Below are 8,232 nucleotides of genomic sequence, written 5' to 3' on the forward strand. Positions count from 1 at the left end.
GACTGAAGCTCATTGCAGGGATCAAGCAGGATGCTTCACGAGGAGCTGCCTCAGAGGGAAGTCTTTTTCAGATTTCTGCCATGGTCCTGCCCCAGAAGATGAACAAACCCAGCACTTCAAGAACAGTGTGATAGTAACCTTTGCTTTGTGTGATGTTAGAAGTGCTGCACATCATCTGCAGATAAAGCACAGAGAATCTGGACCTTTACATAATGATGTTATATTCAGCCCTGTAGAAAGTTATATACTTAAAATATACATTCTCCTCTCTGGTTACACTGGTATCAATAACTCTGAACACCTTATGGCAAATAACATACTATCAGCAAAGCAATACAAGCAAAGACCTTTGAACTTACATTAGTTTTTTTTTTTTTTTTTTTTTTAATTATTATTATTGTAGAACATAAAACAGGAAACAGATTCACAGAATCTACAAAGACGGCAATTGGAAAATGAAATAAAAACAATAACAACAAAAACCCCCACAAAGGACAAATGTATGTGTGTTAGATGTGCATGAACATGTTGCATGGTTATGTAGATGGGCATTATGTCATTCTATCAGTCTAAAATGTATGTATTGGTATGATAATTACAGTGTTGGTCAAGTTACTTGAAAAAAGTAATCAGTAACTAATTACTGATTACTTCCCCCAAAAAGTAATACTTTACTGATTACTTATTTTATAAAGTAATTAGTTACTTAGTTACTTTTTAAAAACATGATTTACAACCTGAATAGATCTTTCAGCCCAATTCTACTTTTCCTGCATAATCCATCATATAAAATGTAATCAAATGGAAAAGTCTCTTTTTAAAACTTGTTTTATTAGTTTTAATCTTTTAACTTTATGCATCAAGCAAACATTAAATGATATGCAACGTTCTCTGACTGGAAGAAATTTGTTTAACCTATTTTCTGCATATTCCAGCACATAAAATAAAATAGTTTTTTGTGTTTACACTCAGTCTTTCAAATAAATGCAAGTAAAACACAGCAGAAAATAAATAAAATCAAAGACTGAGTCCTGTTGCTCTATTTTCACCTGTATAGCAGGAGTGGGGCAGGCGGATGTTTGCCCTGGTGCAGGTGTACCACAGCCGTCCGTGGAAGAATCCGCGAGTTTCTCTGTGAATTTCACATTCCCGTGGCAGCGTGCTCGGTGCTTGCTCAGAAGTTTAGGGGTTTTTTCGCTGTAAAATGTTTTTGTCACTTTTTACGGAATCAAACTCAAAGTAAGGTCAGTACTTCCATGCTTTAAACGCTGCACGGTCATAGCTGGACTGGCCATGGGGCATCGGGCATGCCGGGCATTTGCCCAGTGGGCCGATGGGGATTTTTTTCTTTTTTTTTAAGCCTGATAAGCTGTTGTTAACGGTATAAATACCGAAAGATGGTGGATTGGCCAGATGCTGGGAGATGTGTAAAAATAACTCAATTGTTTGGTGGTGGCTATTGCGGAGCTTCCGCAGATTCAGTAACATTAGCAAGTGGTGGAGGCCAGCAGGTGAGGCAGGAGGAGGAGAGACCCAAGGAGAGAAGTTATGACCTGCAGTCTGTCTGGGTCAGATATTAACCAAATTTAGGTGTAGTTTACTTTCGTTATGCTGACTTTTTACAGTCAGTTACAATAACTCGTACTGGTACTAGCTAGCATGACGGAGTTTCTATACAGCTGGGTGGGTGCTATGATGTTACTGATAGTGAACTTTATTTTTTCATAAGGTTAATTATTAGAGTTTCCAGCCGTTCCATAAAAAACAGAATCATCTCGTATTCAGAGAAACTATTACACAAAATATTTTGAAAAGGAACAGAGTTTGTCCCAGACTTCAGCTAGAATGGAAAAAGACACAAAGCTGGAGTTATTCTGTGTTTACGCTGCACATCTGCCTCTTCTCCTCTCATTCTCTCTCCCTCCCTCTCCTGTTGCTACTTCATTCATGAAACTGATCAATGATCAGCTGATTGGCTTTTCTCTCTTGTTTATTTATCGCCCACTGTGCCCCAGAAAGAAGAAAGCAGCGGATGTCGCGTTAAACAACAGCAGCACGTTTAAGCCTGATAAGCTGTTGTTAGAATTTATTTAATATTAATTTCTAGTATCAGCTGATGTTTGCTGGAGCCACAGCTGTAAAAGCTGCTGGTCATGATATCAGTTTGAATATGTGGTGAGAGGGAAACATGAAGATGAAACCAGGAGATATCCTTACTGAATCATCACACTATTACAAAAAACATCTTAAAAAAATGGTAATATTCCGGCAGCTGGGGCGCCAAAATACTACCGTAAAATAACAGAAAATAACTTCCTTATAAAATTACGGTTACTTCCAGTATTGACAATACAGTTTGTTGCGCTAATTTTACATGGGATCTTGCCTTTTCCAAGTGATCTTAAACATTAACATATTAATGTGATTAAACAATGAAATTATCTATAAATAGGGAAAAAAAACAAATCTTAAAAAAACAGTAATATTCCGGCAGCTGGGGCGCCAAAATACTACTGTCCCCTCTGGCCATCACCAGTAGGCGAAGAGTCTTGATCACGGACACAATACCGAGAGTGTCCGAGCCGGGGCTCAAACCGGCAATCTTCTGATCATAAGGCGAACTGCCAGCTCTTGAGCCACGATCACCCTAAATAGCAACGATAATAATACTTATGTGATGTAACACAAGCTTATAGGAATCATGTTATATACTTTTCCATAGCATTACATTTGAATTCAATAGTTCAATCTTTCAAATAACGGACAGATATTTGTGAAATCATGTGAATGTATTTTAACAATCTAAATATGCATATGTAAAGACAGATACATTTAATAATCATGACAATTATGTTTTATTACATTACAGTGATTTAACGTTAATTTACATTTGAAATGTGAAATCACAGTCTATTTATGTAACTTTAATGATATTCTAGAAGAACAGAACAAAACTGTAAAATGCACAGTAAAATATATTAAATATAGTATATATAATATAAATATATTAGGATTTTTTCCTAAAGTACAGCCATACCCGCGACCTTGTGGTTGTTAGTTCACATTCATTGGCCGATGCTTAGCATCATGTTATTATGTGTCCCAACATCCAATGGCATGTCACATTGTTTTCATGGCCACACCCTCACCCAGGTGCAGAGGCCTATTTCTGTTCAGGAATGTTGTGAATACTTTGAGATTTATATTAATTGCAATTCCTACCTCTACATTTATTTTTTAAAATATAAAATTGGCACAGTGTGGCCGTGCAATGTTTTATATGGTTTTTTTTTTTGTTTTTATTCCTATTAATTATATTTTCACTTGTTACCTCTGAATTATTGAATCAGACCTAGATGACATGAAATTTTCAGCAAAAATTATAATTCAAATACTTCTTTAATTATTGATTATTCTCATTAATTTTCGATCATTTTATATATTTTTCCATAGTATTAAATTTGAATTTAACAGATCATTCTCTCACATAACAGATAAATATTTGTGAAATTATGATACATTTCTGAATGTATTTTTACAATCTAAATATGCATATGTACAAAAAAATATATTTAAAAAACAAGTAAATTGTGTTTTACTATATTTACAGTGATGTTATGTTATTTTACATTTGACATGTAAAATCACAGTCTACTTATGTAAATTTAATGATATTCTAGAAAGACAGTACAAAACTGTAAAATATACAGTATGATACTTTGACATTACTATTTTTTGGAACAGTGCAGAGCTGAACAGGTGATGGAGAAACAGGTTTACCATTTAGGTGACATGGATGAGTTAAAGGGAAGTTATGAACTGTTTCTGAGAGACAAATAACACCAGGATCCTTTTCTAGGTAGCTGACAGCTGGTAACTGTGCAGGGGCGGGTCAAGCAAAGTTTTGCCAGGGGGCCTGGTAGGGCATTGACAGGGAAAGGGGGGCACAAAGACATACTTTTCTTCCTTATTCTCATTTAAAATGTCTCGCTTTTAACAAATAATTATCTGAATCTTACAACAAACGTTTTCATGTGATGTAAAATGTATAGAAATCCATTATTGTACAGTCATTTTTTTTTCAGGGTCCCATCATAATTTTGTCAGAAGTAAGTACTGTATATGATGCCAGTATTTTCCCACATTTTCTAGATTCTATATCAGTACTGTGTGTAAAATGCCATCAAAAACTCAATTAAGTTTTATTCTTTCTCACCTGTCTTTCTGTCTCCTTTCACTTTTTAAAGGTTGCCATGTTAGAAAAAATATTTTGCCCTGCCATGCTGTTTATTGATGTGGTAAATGAAGAGTTTATAAAAATATCTCTAAATCTGTCATTTATCATTTTTAATATTCGGTAATGATCATGTCTCACCTCTAGTCTTCTCTGTCTGTACTGTTTAGAATACCAGAATAGGGAGGATGGTGTAGGTTTAAGTTTATTAGATACATATATACCAACAAGACAGTGTACATCACTGTCACAACAGCATTTGTTTTCATTCAAAGGCTTTATGGTTTTTCCTGTAATACCTGGTGGGCCGGTCAATAGTCAAAATGCCCAGGCCGATTTTTTGTCCCAGTCCAGCCCTGTGCACGGTCATACTCTCTCCCGCACTCGTTATATTATCCATTGTTGATCTGCACACAGCTGTTGCCATGAACGTCGCACTCACTTACGTCATTGTCATGAGACACTCTCACAAAAAAAAACATGGTTTAGTAACGCAGTAACGCAACGTGCTTACGGGAAAGTAACAGTAATCTAATTACCTTTTTTGCAATAGTAATCCCTTACTTTACTCGTTACTTGAAAAAAGTAATCGGATTACAGTAACGTAATGCGTTACTGGATAATTTTCATTATCATCATCATCATATCTTAAGGCTTCTTACGTCTTCTGGTTGCATCTCTCAGAGATTTGGGTTTTGCGTACTCTTAAACCTTTCTATAAAATAGAAACATTACTTAATATTACTTAACATGTCATTAACATTGCTATCAGTTAATTTACACAAAATACATATTTCTTACTAAATAATGAGCAAAACTCTATAGTAGTGTATGCCTTTGGCATTTGCTTAAAATAATATAAGTTCAGTGTTATGTATTTTCTTCTATTTAATCTCAAAAAGCTCCTAAAACAGTCAGTGATCACTGTTGACCTCCCTTGGCTTTTATTACCGCTAATCATTTATTTAAGCTCAGTTTTTAAAACCTTAGGATGTAACTACAGCCCATCCCATGCAGCAGTATACGGTCACGTAGCACATCATTATATACCAGCTAGCCCAACTTCAGTAACCCTACAAACGTCACTGCTGTTTAGTTTTCTGTCTTCATTTATGTTGGAAGTGATAACAGAGCGGTACGTTTTAATTTGTTTCCAAAACCCCGCAGTCAGGACATGCTATATTGTATTTAGATAGAAGCTAGCGAGCTAACTCCCTGCTAACTTCTAACTCTGTTAAATGTCATAAATTCCGTTTTCATGGATGCCTGGATGTTAAACTCAATTGTTACACCTGGTAGAGCAGAACGCTGATCATTTTATTAAAGATGAAAGACTTTAGACAGTTTTTCAACTCTCAGTAATGCCATAGTGATCGTTTGATATATGGACCTGCAGCGGAGTTTAGGTCCAGACACGGCTAGTGATGTCAGACTGAACAATCAGATGGGTAAATGCTGCTAACATGTCCTCACTCGACATCAGTGAAACTATAAAGAGCCATTTAGTTTAAAAATACCTTTTCAACAATGTTACCAGTATGGGAATGTTAACTTCACTTACCTGACTGTGGCAGCTCTTCGGAGAAAATTCCCTGCGCATTAGAGCTCTGAGGCCGCACACGCCTGCAGACTGGTAATAATCAACACTGTGTGGAGTTAAGTCTTCACTGTGTGACTAACAAACTTTACACTGACTTTTAACTCTGATGTTAGAGCTGGTTTACTCCTCATAGAGTTGTAAATACTCTATCTAGGTTAAAATAGGCTTACTCTGAAATATTGACACTCCATTTTTTGCTGTGTGCTTTTCAAGTTTGGCCTCAAATTGCTCTGTGTCCTTATAAAAAACATTTTAAAAATTAGGTTGGTGGTTTATAGGTTAGACTTTTTCCCAAATGAATCTGTTACGTCCACTGATCTTTTTTCTTCTCTGCTCTTATTTGTTTGCAGGTTTGCTGTCACACCTGGATGCACAGCTGGAGTCACTTCCTCTTCATCAGTGGAGGAACCTTAATCCTGTGTTAGTAGGAATTCTGTGGTTAGATCTGAAGTCTATCTATAGCTTTGGTTTTCTTCTTTTTAAGTTAGGTGTGAAACACTGAAATTGTGAAAATAAATCACTTTAATGCTGAGCCAGGTTTTGTTCAGTGGTTTGAATTAATGGAATGCTAGAATTAGTACATTTTTTGTTGCATCCTGTGCCTCCTAGACCAGAGGGTTGTAACAGAATCCATCATGCAAGATAAGATCGAATCCTGGATCGCATTCCTTGTCATAGCCTTAAACAATGACTTCACACTAGGAACTGGAAGCTTCTGTGTTCCTCCTACTAAATGCATGCTCCACTGGTTCCAGTACAGAAAACGGGTCTTTAAATTTGCCCTTCTCTTGTAGGTAGAAAAAGTGGACCACCCCCACTCAGGATAGAGGTAAAGATGTGAGGTTTGCCCTCACAAAACTGTGTCACCATATCTGACACAACTGATTTGCCTATCTCACAACTATGCTTCCTCAGTCAGGACTGTAAAATGTCTTTTATGATGGGACCTGATGTTGTTTGGGAGATAAAGTGTTACTCTAATCTCATCAATACACTTGTTAGATACATTAATTTACTCTCGAGTTTTAGTGATATTTGGTAGATCTCTCATCATCATTACATCATCAGTAATTGACAATTCGCCATCCTGAACATCCTGTTTGTAGAAGGGACACACCTTTGTGGCTGTAGCTCAGGTGGCAGAGCAGGTCAGCCACTAATCAGAAGGTCGATGGTTCGATCCCAGGCTGCCTCCTGGCTGCATGCCAAATATCCTTGGGCAAGATACTAACCCCATGTTTGCCTACTGGTGGTGGTCAGAGGGCCCAGTGGCGCCTGTGTCCGGCAGCCTTGCCTCTGTCAGTGCGCCCCAGGGCAGCTGTGGCTACAATGTAGCTTGCTATCGCCTGTGTGTGAATGGGTGAATGACTGAAAGTAGCGTGAAGTGCTTTGGGGTCCTTAGGGACTAGAAAAGCGCTATACAAATGCAGGCCGTTTACCATTTAAAGATTTTCCTTGAAGTCTTGCAGTGATTGAGGACTTTGAAAGCCGTTTCAGACTGCATTTCTTTTTTACTAATTCTTGGCAAGCACATAGAACATTGCCATACATCAAATTCTGGTTCTTGAACATGTTGCTTCTCATATTCTTCTACCTCTTCCTACCATCTAGCGCACACCTTTAGTCCCCACCTAAATAGATAGTGTCACCTTGTGGTGTGGCATGGAATTACAGCACTTTTACCACAGTAAAGGATCTGATCATCCCATCCTTCCTCCTTTGATGTCTTGACGTATGCTCAATCCTCCAGGTAAGTTCATAATAGTAGTGAAGTAGTGAAGGTTACAAATTATCTTCTTACAGCCTTTAACAGTGGTGTCATTTCTGTGCTGCTAACTCAGTACAGATTTCGATAGAGTTGACCATAATATTTTATTACAGAGATTAGTTGTTAAAGCTACAGGGCTGCAGTGATTTGAATCATATCTAATAGACTCACATGTGTTCATGTAAATTGGAAGTCTTTAGATTTGAATTGCACATGAGTGATTTGTTGCTTCCATAGCAGTAACTTTTCACAGGATGAGGTCAGCAGTCATTAGCTGAATTTTGGTTTTTCTCTCTCTGCTCCCTGCTGAGGTGACAGAGGCAGAGCAGCCGCTGCTTTTCAACTGTTTTCTTTACTATCCATCCATCCATCCAGACCTCCCTCTCCCCAGCCACCTCCTCCAGCTTATCCGGGGGAACACCAAGACGTTCCCAGGCCAGCCGAGAGATATAATCTCTCCAGCGTGTCCTGGGTCTGCCCCGGGGCCTCCTCCCGGAACACCAACCCCAGGAGGTGCCCAGGAGGCATCCTTGTCAGATGCCCGAACCACGTCAGCTGGCTCCTTTCGATGTGGAGGAGCAGCGGCTCTACTCTGAGCCCCTCCCGGATGGCCGAACTTCTTACCCTATC

This window comes from Simochromis diagramma, unplaced genomic scaffold (genome assembly GCF_900408965.1).
Source record: "Simochromis diagramma unplaced genomic scaffold, fSimDia1.1 OVJJ01000466.1, whole genome shotgun sequence".
NCBI classification, from domain to species: Eukaryota; Metazoa; Chordata; class Actinopteri; order Cichliformes; family Cichlidae; genus Simochromis; species Simochromis diagramma.